Source organism: Narcine bancroftii, chromosome 10, assembly GCF_036971445.1.
Source record: "Narcine bancroftii isolate sNarBan1 chromosome 10, sNarBan1.hap1, whole genome shotgun sequence".
NCBI classification, from domain to species: Eukaryota; Metazoa; Chordata; class Chondrichthyes; order Torpediniformes; family Narcinidae; genus Narcine; species Narcine bancroftii.
This window is the reverse complement of record NC_091478.1, coordinates 6,990,189-7,002,424: the sequence shown is the minus strand read 5'-3', so window position 1 is coordinate 7,002,424 and position 12,236 is coordinate 6,990,189. Positions and strand designations below refer to the sequence as shown.

At 38.5% G+C, this 12,236-nt stretch overlaps 1 long non-coding RNA gene across 1 annotated transcript in view; it reads right to left on the bottom strand.

Moving 5' to 3' along the window:
• Positions 1-12,236, bottom strand: part of LOC138744110 (uncharacterized) — a 92,692-nt gene that overhangs the window by 72,431 nt on the left and 8,025 nt on the right. The gene's annotated exons all lie outside the window — the stretch shown is intronic.

The window sequence follows — 12,236 nt, the reverse complement described above, 5'->3', positions numbered from 1 at the left end:
CCTTCTGCCCCTCAAAAAGGTAGCAGGTGGACTGAAGAACACATTTCACTATGGCCATACTCTGTTTTCCCCTCATCCCTCTGGGAGAAGATTTAAGTGTTGGATCACTCACCAACAGGTTCTAACACAGTTTCCTCCCTGCAGCTATCAGGCTCCTGAATGAACCTCATCATAGTCATCTTATGCTGCCCTTGTTCTATGATAATTGACCTTTTTACTGTCACACTGCACACTATAATATGCTCTGAATTTCTGAATGCATGTTAGAGCTCATTGCTCACAAAACAAGCCCTTTTCATTGTATAATGTAACAATAAACTTGAAACTATTGAATCAGTGGTTCTCAACCCTTTTCTTTCTACTCACATCCCACTTTAAGTAATCCCTATACCATCGGTGCCCTGTGAATTTGTAAGGGATAATTTAAGGTGGTATGTGGGTGGGAAGGGAAGGTTGAGAACCACTGCTCTAGACCCAATTGTTACTGAAAGATTTTGCTTGAGAAAAATTGTCATTGGCCCATTTCCTTTTAAGAAGCCGTGCACATAACGAGTCAATTAAGTATGATCAAAACAGTGGTTCTCAAACTTTTTCTTTCCACCCACATACCACCTTAAGCAAACCCTCACTCATCACAGAGCACTGATGACAAACCACTGTATTAAATTAACCTATCAGTATGTTTCTAGGTTGTGGGGAGAAACTGAAGCTATTTTCATGGGGAGAACAGACTAACTCAATACAGACAGCACCAGAGAACATGATAAAACTCAGGTCTCTGGAGCTATGAGGCAACAGACACCAACAGCGTACATGGAATGTCATGGTAAACAGATGAGCCATTTAATTCTACACACAAAATCCAAAAATGAAAGAATAATAACCATGAGCAGTATAGGAGGCCATATTTTGAAATCAAACAATAGGTAAGAGTAGACAAAAGGTACTATATTAACACATTGGTAACATAAGCAGCGATACAGCTTCCAGTGGCAAACAAGGAACCATCTATAAAGTGATGTGGCATTTATGGCAAATGACAGACATCAGCGCATATACCCAGAGATAAGCAAACCCATCCACTGACAACAGTAAAAAACAACGCTCTTCAAAGAATCAATGAACAACGAGCCACCTGAAGTGGAAGCAAACATCTGAGAGATGGAGGAAGTTTTCTACATCAATGCAGCGACATCCCAGGAAAGGAACAGATCATCCAAACCATCAGGTCTTTGAAATAATGGGAAAGCTCCTGGCAAGGACATCATCAATGCAGCATTGTTAAAGGTAAACCAGGAGTCTGCGGCATTTATCCTGATCCATTTATTCACATTAGTTTGGGAAAGAAAACAATATTGGATGAGTGAACCGAAGGAGTTGAAGGGACGATGCCCAACGAAGGAGCATTCATTGATATCAAAGCAGATGTGGTATTACTTTTTATTTGTGCCTGGCAAGGCAATAGACAAGATCACAGTCTAGCATAAATCTGAGGCTGCTCCAAGTGTTCTTTGTAAAGAATAAGCTGGCTTTCCAAAAGAGTAGTGATGCGTGGAATATCATTTTACTCTACAAAACATAACTATTTAAAAATAGCAATAGCAACCCTAAATATACTCTGTAGACTTTGAGATGCACTTTTGCAGTATTCACAAGACTAAACCCTAACTTAATTACTTGACTCACTTATTATAGAACAGAGAGAAAACATCGGGTCCATGTTGGCTCTGAGCAGACCAATTCCAATAATCCCATTCTTCCTCTCCTTGTACCCTGTAACTTGTTCTTTTGGTCACTAATAGGCAATTTTCAACAATCAATTAGCATGTGTTTGGGATGTTGGGAAACCAGATTATCCAAAAGTAACCCGTGCAGTCTCTGTGAGCTGCGAGGCAGCAGTGCCAACTGCTGTGCCATCCTGTTGGATTCTGCAAGCAGATGGAATCCCTTCCCAATAGTCAACACAGTAAAAGCTTTTACCCAACTCAACATGCAGTATTCATCACAGTAGTTTATCTAAACTGAAAATCCGATAAGGATGTGGCACATCTGCATTTCTCCTCAGCATTGCCATTAATTGCTTCACGTGGTGAACAATAGAAGAAATGTCACGAGGCATCAGATGAACACCTTTGTTATCCCTCGACTTTCCTGCTACGTGCCGCAACATCAAAAACAAGCAAACAACAATCTGACTCAGCAAACAAATCAGACTGAAAACGCACTGCAACCAAAGAGAGACCATGACCTTTATTACCACTGCATTTTGACTAGAAAAAACAATGATTGTCCTTAAATTCACCTTCTCATTAATCCGGGCATTCACATACTTGGACAGTACCATCAGCCAGGATGATGGAACAAGGCCAAGTCATCCAAAAAATGAAAAATAGCCAAAGCCAGAAGTTAAAATATAGTCTGGAGCCCATCAAACGACAAGAACAAAAACCAGACTCTTGTTTTATCAGACCTATATCCTTTCAACATTTTTCTACAGTCTAGAATGCGAGGAAATGAAGAGAGAAAAGTGAAGATACAGGTGAGTACTATTGCATGTGGGACATGTAATGATTGTTATTCAATTTTCTTACGTATGACAGTGAATGGTGAATTTTCACTGTGGATTCTAATTAGTTTCAATTTTACAAGGGTTCTTTGATGCCACATTCAACCAAGAGCTGTCTTCAGGTCAAGGACAGTCACTGTGAACTCATCTCCGAAATTCAATGCTTTTGTCTATGTTCAGTCCAAGGCTTTAATGAGATATAGAGCTCGGGAGTCTGATTAGAATTAATTAGAAATAGTCTTGCATAAATGTACCTCACGCTTGCATAAGATGTGCTCTGAATTTGAATCCACTGAGCACTTGATTTCGGTTTGATGATGAAGGCTTTCTTTAGATACCTGTCCATAGTGTAGATTTATCCTCCATGCAAAATAACAAATAAAGTACATAGAACAATACAGAATAAGAAGTGGAAATCCGAATTAAAAACAGAAAATTTCGTCAGTGTTCCACAGGCCAATCATATCCATAGAAAGTGAAACAGAGGTAACAGGCCAGATGTTGTGGAGAATTTCCATGTGGCACAGCAAGAACATTTAGAACTTCTATAAATGTTGAATTGTTTCTTGTCACATGTACTGAGATAGAATAAAAAGTGTATTCTCTAGGAAAATCATTCATACACAAGTAGACAATAATAAACAAATAAATGAACAGAAGTGCAGGATCTCGTACAGTATTACAACAAGGTTATCATATGCAAGGGATGGAGGGACAAAGACAAATTCCAGGGTAGTGAGAAAAGTACAGATAAATCTGTGCATGGGCATCATCTTTTACCAATGAGAGGTCCAAACAGGTCCTTAATTGCAGGAAAGAAGTTGTCCCTGAATCTTGAGGTTCTTGTTCTCTTTTTCACCCAATGGAAGGGGGCAGAAAAGGTTTTGACTTTTGGCAGCTTTCCTGAGATGGCAGGAAGTTTTAAGTGATTTAAGTATTATGGTGGGCATATAATGGCTATTTGGGCATATAACAGAAGCAGGTCAGTTATTGCACCCATGGAGCCTGCTTTTACTGGGACTATGATTGATGGCTCAGAGTGACAGCGAGATTCCTATCCATCTACCCATGATCAAGTGACACCTGGAATGGCAGGAAGCTGATGCGAATGTATCTGATTTGCAAAGTTATGCGGAAGGCAAGAAACCTTGCTTGACCATTGACATTATCATTGCTCTTACCATGTTTTCTGTGAATTTTAGACCCAAAATGGCGAAGGAGAATGGTGATTTGTGTATTTTTTTTTGCATGTGACACTCAAACAGCAGACAAAACGAAGATTTTTCACTCTCAGTGCACATGACAATAAATTGAACTCATTTTAAGGTACTTGTTCACTTAAGCGCTATAGGTATTGTGTAAATTTTTAGACATTAATTTGATCATATTAATAGTTTTGAAGTGTTTTTGAATATTTCTAAATGTCAGAAACTTTTAGCATTTTGTCTGCCAGAGGTTTGGATTAGTTGGCTTTTGTTTTCAGCAGGATCGGGCTGAGGCGTTGTCCTGTTTCCAAGCCTCTCCTTCATGTGATTGGATTCATGAGTTGAAAGCCCTGCTACTGGACAATCTTTACCTCTGAGATTTATGCTTGCACTTTACAGCAAGTTCTTCTTGGCTGATGCAACAACAGAAGGTGAATGTAATCTATTTTCATAGATCACATTGGAGAACAAACAGGTCCATAAATTGTGGATCAATGTTTTAGGTCAATGTCTTATTGGAACTGGAATTAATCAGAGATGCATCCCAGGTCTTCAGAAGTAGAGGCAAAGAAATGTGGAGGGAAGAACAAAGGTGATGCAAAGCAAATGGGGACTAAAATAGAACAGAAAAGGAAAGAAAGGATGGGTCTTGAAGTACAAATCAAAGTAGCAGAATTTGTCCAAAAAATTGAAGGTAGAATAATATTTTGAAACAGATTCAAAATTAATTTTGAAAAGATGCAAAATGTTTCATTGCAAGATAGACTTCTATTGTTTGAGCTCACATCAAGCTTCAATACAAATCTGTAGAACATGAGCATCAAAGTGTTAGTCTGGCAGAGAATTAAAATGGGAATTAAACTAGAATTCTGCAGATTAAATAGATTTGTTTCTCAAATTGTCCTCCACCCTTTCCACCCCCTTCCCCAAAACTTAACTGAAGGCCATTTCATGCCAGGCCTCCACCTGGAGGCCGGCTACAAGAGCGGATCAAAAACTTAAAACTTACCTTACATGGAGCAGCCCTAAAAGGCTTCTCCAGTGTCACATTCATGTTGAGCAGCACCTCTTAGCGCCCACCGGAGCCTATGGAGGTGGGGCAACAGGTGCCATAGCATCACCTGTCATAAATATGTGGCAGTGCAATGGCCATCTTCCCTACCCACAATCCCCCACACAGCTGGAACCACTGTGTTTCCCAGATCAGTCCCAGATACATTGGGGGGGGGGGGGGTTATGGGTAGGGAAAACAGCCATTGCTCTGCCGTGTTTTTAGCTGCAGAGAGTGGCCCCCGAAGGCCAAAGTGGTCCCGTGAGGCTGTCACAGCCTGCACCAGCCGCCCCCTGATGGCTCACGCCGGTTCCTGCTGCTCTGACAGCAGCTGCCAACTCCCCGTCAGCTCCCGATGGACCCCACCCACCACCTCTGCCTTGAGGGGGGTCATGGAGGGAGAAGGGAGATGGATCACAGGTAGACGCCGTCATCAGCCTGCCCCTAACCAGCTGCTTACAGCGGCTGTATATTCAGGTCAGGCAGTGGACTGCGGCGCTCCCCGAGAAGAGTTGGAATCGGAGCCTTTTGGAGCCAGCCACGGGGCAATCAGAGAGGCATCTTGAGGCGCAAGGGTGAAGAACCTCCGCCTTTACAGTCAGGTGTATTCCCTGCTTGAAGTGCCTTTAGTTTCCTCAAATCATGATTTCATCCGTGTGGAAGGAGAAACATTAAAAGGGAAGATTGCATTTCACAGAAACATTTAAGCAGTTAAATGAGGAATGGGCCAGGATCTCTCTTGATGAATGGTCCCTTGGCATGCAGGAAGATGAGAGTAGAGGAGAGAGAGGAAGGGCACTGCCAACCACAGTTAAAAATAATTACTTTTGACATGTGAGACTGGAAGATGGCATTGTTAGTACCAATTCCACGGAGAAAGAAAGAATGAGATGATTAGAATAAGCTCATTGAGGAAATCAAGAGAGACGCATGTTATTGCAGCTTCCATTGAATATTGTTGTTTTGAAACAAGTTTCCATTTCACATATGAATTACTGCAGAGTGCGTAACATTGTAGAAAATGTAATGCGAAAAATTTTCTTAATCTTCAAATCAATACGAGTACAGTTCACAGATAAAATGTTTCTCTGATGGCGGATTAAAATCTATTTTTAAAATGGGAAATATAAATTTTACTCTTGAACACACACTGCCACCAATTGGTGAACAGCTTGAATTACCATCTTTCTAATAAGCAGAGAAAACTTCCTATTTGAATGAACTTATTGATAAGAATGATCTATGGTCATACAATTAATGTGTTATAGATTCTGTCATAGATACTGTACTTGTTAGAATTACTATCATGTTTTTCAAAGGTTCAGTTGTTTTAATATATTTGCAAAACAGAGTTGAGAAAATAAAAAGGCTAAGCTGTTGAGGAAATTCAAAACAAATTATTAATACATTGGTTCATAATTTTTGCTAAATGAAACTTGCAAACCACAGGATTCATAACAAGATATTATTTTTCTTGATGAATTTGACACTGATAATATCAATGAATTAGATAATTTAGGTGATTGTCAAAAGATAGTGATACATTATTAAATTAATTCAGCATTTTGGCAGGAAATTCACTCTTAACTTTGCACTGTACAATATCCCTGTCAATTTGCCCTTTCGTATCATTCCAAAGAAACGTGGAAGCAATAAAATGTTATAAAAGGGCACAGAATTTTGCTAAATATCAAATAATGACTACAGTTTTACTGGAACAGTAAAATATAAAATTATTACTTAAAGCATGCATTATATGCCAACATACAGGGCAAAGAAAATGTCACCTAATTAATAAAGATCTATAGATATTGCAATTAAAGTCAGTTAAACAATATCAGAAACACAAATACCATCATTAATAGATAAATCTATTGGGCATGGTAGCATTGGCAGGAAGTTGAAGAGAAGGGACTGACAAAGAACCTGAAACAAATGTTTGACTGGATAGTGTTTCCAGCATTTTCTGTTTTTATTATTACCATTATTAAAGAATAGAGACACCTTGACTATTGATCTGGGAGCTTGGTTTGAAATCAAGCAACTAAATAAAATTGCTATAAAATACAAGTAACTGAATCTACTCAGTTGTTACAAAAGATCGAATTGATTCATCACTATCCCTTAGGGTGGGATATCTCCCAACCTTACCTATTCTGGACTGTACAGTATGTGATTCCAGATTATCAACATGTTTGTCTCCTAATTGCCTCCTACATTCAAGGAAAGTAGACAAAGATCAATCAGATTACCAAGTGGTGCATGTTGCAATGTTGAGCAAACAAAGAATTGCTGGAGGTATTCAGCAGGTCAGACAGCATCGATGGGTAGAAATGGTTAATGTTTCAGCTGTACACCCTTTATCGAGACTAAAGAGAAAAGTGGGAGGGGGAATGACATTACTTCCATAAAATGGGAAAAGAGTCTGGGAAGGGGGGGCAAAAGATGTTGGATATAAAATGGAGACACAGTGAGAGGGAGAGACCATGCCAGTAGGTGGGGGGGGAGGGGTCATGGGTTGGAGTAAAGGGGTTGAAAGGTTAGAGGTGAAAAAAGAAAAAAAAGCACAGGAGTAGGTTTCAAAAAAATGGAAATGGCGAAGCCAGAAGGTGGTTACCTAATGTTTGAAAAATCAACGTTCATTCCATTAGGTTTCTGGAGGAACAAGATGTCTTCTTCCTCAGGTTTATGTTTGGCCTCACCCTGGATGATGCTGAAGACAGATGTGTCACTGTAGAAATGACTGGGGGAGTTGAAATGGTTGGCTACAGGAAGCTCAAGATCAGATCCACAGTCAGAGCTGAGGTGTTCTTCATCAAAGTGGTGATCCAATTCATGTTCAATCCCAGCGATGGAGAGGAGGCCACTTCAAGTGCATAACAAGCAGTAGACTAGGTTGGATAATATGTAAAGCTCTGTCTCATCTGCAATGTTTGCTTGTCACCTAGGATGGAGATGACTTAAGAGTTGTTTGTATTAACAGTTTGATCTCTACAAAATGATGACAATGGAGATTTAAACTTTCTAGGGTTGAATAAAAATAAAATCTCATGTTGTCAATGAGAGAGCTTGAGGCAGTGAAAGTTTCTGGGACAAAGGATTTATAATAGAGGTAGGTACCTGCACTAATGCCAGGATAGTTTGGGACTTTCTCAGGGGTGAACAGCAAAAGTTTTAACTTGGCAGTCTGATGTCATCTGTGACCAGAATTGACTTAAAATATAAAATTTTTACTTGAACTTTGCTGTATCTTCAATGATAATTTTCATTTTCAACCACATCATCCAGAAGTGAAAAGCTGCCAGACATCTTTTCTAATTATTGCCAGGCCTTTTTAAACCCCAGATGAAAAATGGTGAAAAATGCCATGCAAAGCTTTCCCTACCTGAAGAAGAAACTCCTACAACTTGCTCCTCTCTGGAATGACTTGTGATACATCTCAAGGACACAACAAAAACCAAGAATTACATAGGGCAAAGATAAATATTTTTGGCACTCTTACCATGAGAAAACATGTACAACTGTTTTGAACTGTAGGAAAACTGTACTAAAATTCCCCTCTCCAAATTTGAGCAGTGAGATTGAAGTGAGAAAAACTGACATCAGTAACTTTTTAAAGACTTAGTTACATGATGGAAACATTAATTAAGAATATAATTTGGCAACATGGTAAGTTCTCAAATTGATCTTGAGTTAATGATGGTTATATGCTTTCATATTTTGGGTTTGATAGTCTTTGCCATAATTGACTGCAAACCAATTGCTTCTCCAAGGATTTTGCCTATTATTAACTAACCCTGCTTTGGAAATATAACAAAACTTAACACTCTGGCAACCCATTTACCAGCAAACCAGCCAACCAGCTCCCAAAACAGCAGATGAGCTGTGGAAAACACAGGAAACTGACCTGCATCCAACACAGGTTTTAATCTGGGTTGATGACATCACTGATTATGTCACTTGTGACAGAAGCTCAGTATGCAAGCCTGGAGGTGTCAGCCTTGCACTACATTTCACAATGTGTCCACTGATGTCCATAGTAGTTCAGTATAGAATACTTTGCCTCAACACCAAAGTTATTTTATGTATATTATTTACAATATGGTTTATCAAAATGAAGAACAAGATTTTGTCTATGTACATTACAATTGAGATATTTCCATCCAGGGTGGAAAGAAAATGGTTGAAAACCACTGGGTTAATTGTCCCTCATTGACTCATTATGTGTGTGGTTTCATAGCTCCAAAGGAAATGGGGCAATGATAAGGAAATATTTTGTTTGAGAAAAATTAACAATTGGGTTTAGAACAGTGATTCTCAACCTTCCCTGTGAAAAATGGCTGAAAATGATTAAACTGGCACCATTCTGTGAAAGGTGATGGAATGCAAAATATGTAGATTAGAGCTTGAGAATAGACTGCACTAGCTAGAGGTCCCCTTTCTTATCAGAAACCTCAAGGATGCAGGAATCTGGCTCGGACTGGCACGGTGACCTAGGGTACCTGTGGCCACTACTCTGCTTGCTTAATAAAGACATGAATATTAACTTAGACATCCCCAAGGAGGGGATGGACTAATTAACATAACATGCGATGTATGATGAGGGAAGGACTGTGTGGTATCTGTAGTGATGGAAGGGAAAAGGGGAAGGTTGTAAGGCATTGAAATTCCGATTGGAAGAGACTAAATGAAGGAGTGCTGATGTTGAGCGCAGGACTGTACAAAAGAGTGATGATTCTGGACCTCCGGTGTGTCTCGGGACTGAGATACACCCGGCTCTGCAGACCCGAAATAAAGCTGAACCTGTTCTCCAAGACTTTGTCTCCAGAGTAGTGATTGTGAACACTTTATATTTCACCTCTATTCTACCCTTCATCCTCTCACCCCATTGTGACCAGCTTTCCATTCTCTAACCTTCTTAAGTCTTCCTCTCTCTCTCTCTCTTTGCACTTCATCTCCGATTCTCTAACCACTCCATATTTCATCCTGACTTTTTCCTCATCTTTCCCTGTGATACTCCAATCATGCATCTTCATATCAGAGAATATGTTTATGAATTCAAATAAAAACTAGGGAATCAATGAGAATTTGATTACACACATTTTCAAAACAAGCCAACTTTGGTCTTCACAAAAAATAAAACTAATTATGGGGTCTTATAAAATCTGAGTTGAACCAATGTTTAGACATTTTTTAAGGGTATGAAATCAATACAAAAACTCAGAAAAATGCAAAAGCTGCAAATGCTAGAATCTTGAGCAGGCAAATCATTGCTGTAGTAATTCTGCCGATCAGAAGGAATGCATGGGCTCTAAATTTGAGTATCATGCAGCCAACCGTTTTAACTCCCCGAACCATTCCTGCGGTGATATTTCTGTCCTCAGCCTCACCCATTGTCAGGGTAAGGCCAGATGTAAACTTGAACAACACATCATTTCTCATGAACAGCACAAGCATTGATTTTTCTTATTTTAAGTAACCTCCCCTCATCTGTTTCCACTTCCATCACTTCTTGTCCCACTCCACTCCCAGTTTTCTCTAACTCTTCTTCCCCCTCCTTCCTAATGATTTTATCTTCCATCTGTCTGTGCATCTCCCGCGCCTTCTCTCCTCTGGTCCTTCACCAAGCTTCTTTCCCCCTTTAAGATTTGTAATCTCACCTTTTTATTTTTGTTTTATTAAAGAGTTCCAACCCAAAATGTTCACTGACCATTTCCCCTGATGGGTGCTCTCTGACCTGCTGAGTGCCTCCAGCAACTCTTTGTCTGCTCATTTCTTAAACTCAGTTCTATTTAGATTTTTTTTAAAACTTGCAGCTTCATTTAGCACAAAAGACCTTAAATTTTCAGACGCATTTCCTATTTATGAAAATTCATAAAACAATTACCTATCGTTTTTGTATGCTTTCGAGGTAAATATTGTAATGTTATAACCATCATTTTTATAAACGTTATTCAATATTTTCTCTTAATTTTATATTCCTTCTCTGTTTCATGAGGTAGCTCACAACCGAAAGGTTGAGTCAACAACCTTAGCAATGCTGCTGTTTAACATGAAATCTGGTGAAACAACATCCAATTTTCCCATTTCCCAAAAGAAAGGTACCCGCAACAAATCAGTGCTTCTTCCTGATGAGATAGTTGAAATTGTGAATTTTCCCATCAAAAGAATCTCTATCCAATTTCTCTGTTTCAATTAAACCACTGGCTAATTTTTACATCTCAACATTCAGAAGTGCTACTTTGAAGAGGACTGGCAGAATATAATTATTAATAATAATCCGCAACAATAGAGTAAAACTTGGTAAAAATTGGTAAAAAGCACATCAAAATTAAAACTTTTTGGAAATTAAAGGTTGAACATCCTGGTGCAACAGGATTAATAATCCTGGACGAATTAAAAAAAAAATCAAGATAATGTCTGTTTTTCTGAAAAATATTAATTGGGAACGGCTATTGAATTTAGAATAATTCATGATAGAAAGTTGGAGTTAATTTGAGAAACTAAATGAAACAAAACATGCAGCTATAATGGAAGCCCTTCATATTTCAGATGGTTAAGGTCATCTAACTGGTTCTGAGTCATTGCTTTGAAAATGGGTTTTTCTGAGCTGCTTCGTGTAATGTGCACGTTCATCACATAGCCATTGTCCCACTGTCGATTCCACTTCCCATCCACTTTGCTTGACATTTTTCTCGGGTTATTTCCACATGTGGCATTGTTGCATAAAAAATTATGTTAAAGCATTAAAGTATATTTTGGTCGTTAAATGGAAATTTTACTGACATTTAAAATGCTGAAATTTAAAGCAATTAAATGATCATGACTCAGTTTCCAAAGATCTATTTACTGATGACTAATTCCAAGTATGTATATTTGTTCATTATTATTTCAACAGATAGGAGTAGTAAATATTTTGGTAACGCTTTCACATGTTTTGTATTTTTTTTCTTATTCATTCAACAAAAATATTGATCATTTTATATTTGGAATTTTATAATATTAGCAAACCATATTATATTCTAATTTATTTTTTCATTCAAAGCAATAATATTTTCTGCGAAGAGGTGAATTGATATTCTAAATGCAGTATAAAAAGATTGTTTCTATGTTATTTTGTTTGTAGAAATTGAGATGATACAAATACTTTTCTATAGGTAGTATCATAAAAGGGAAATGTGTTCTGAACCATTTAAATGTTAAAATAAAACTTTAAAATTCAAGTTAGAGATACAGCAGGCCATTCTGGCCCATGAGCCTGTGCCACCCACACAAATACACCGATTAACTTACAAACCCTCCCCCAAGTTTACAGATTAACCCTTACTAATATATTAATACTAATAAAGATAAACACTCTTATTAGGCAGGGAGAAAGGGACACTTTAGGAGACTCGCCTCCATTGGCGAGCAG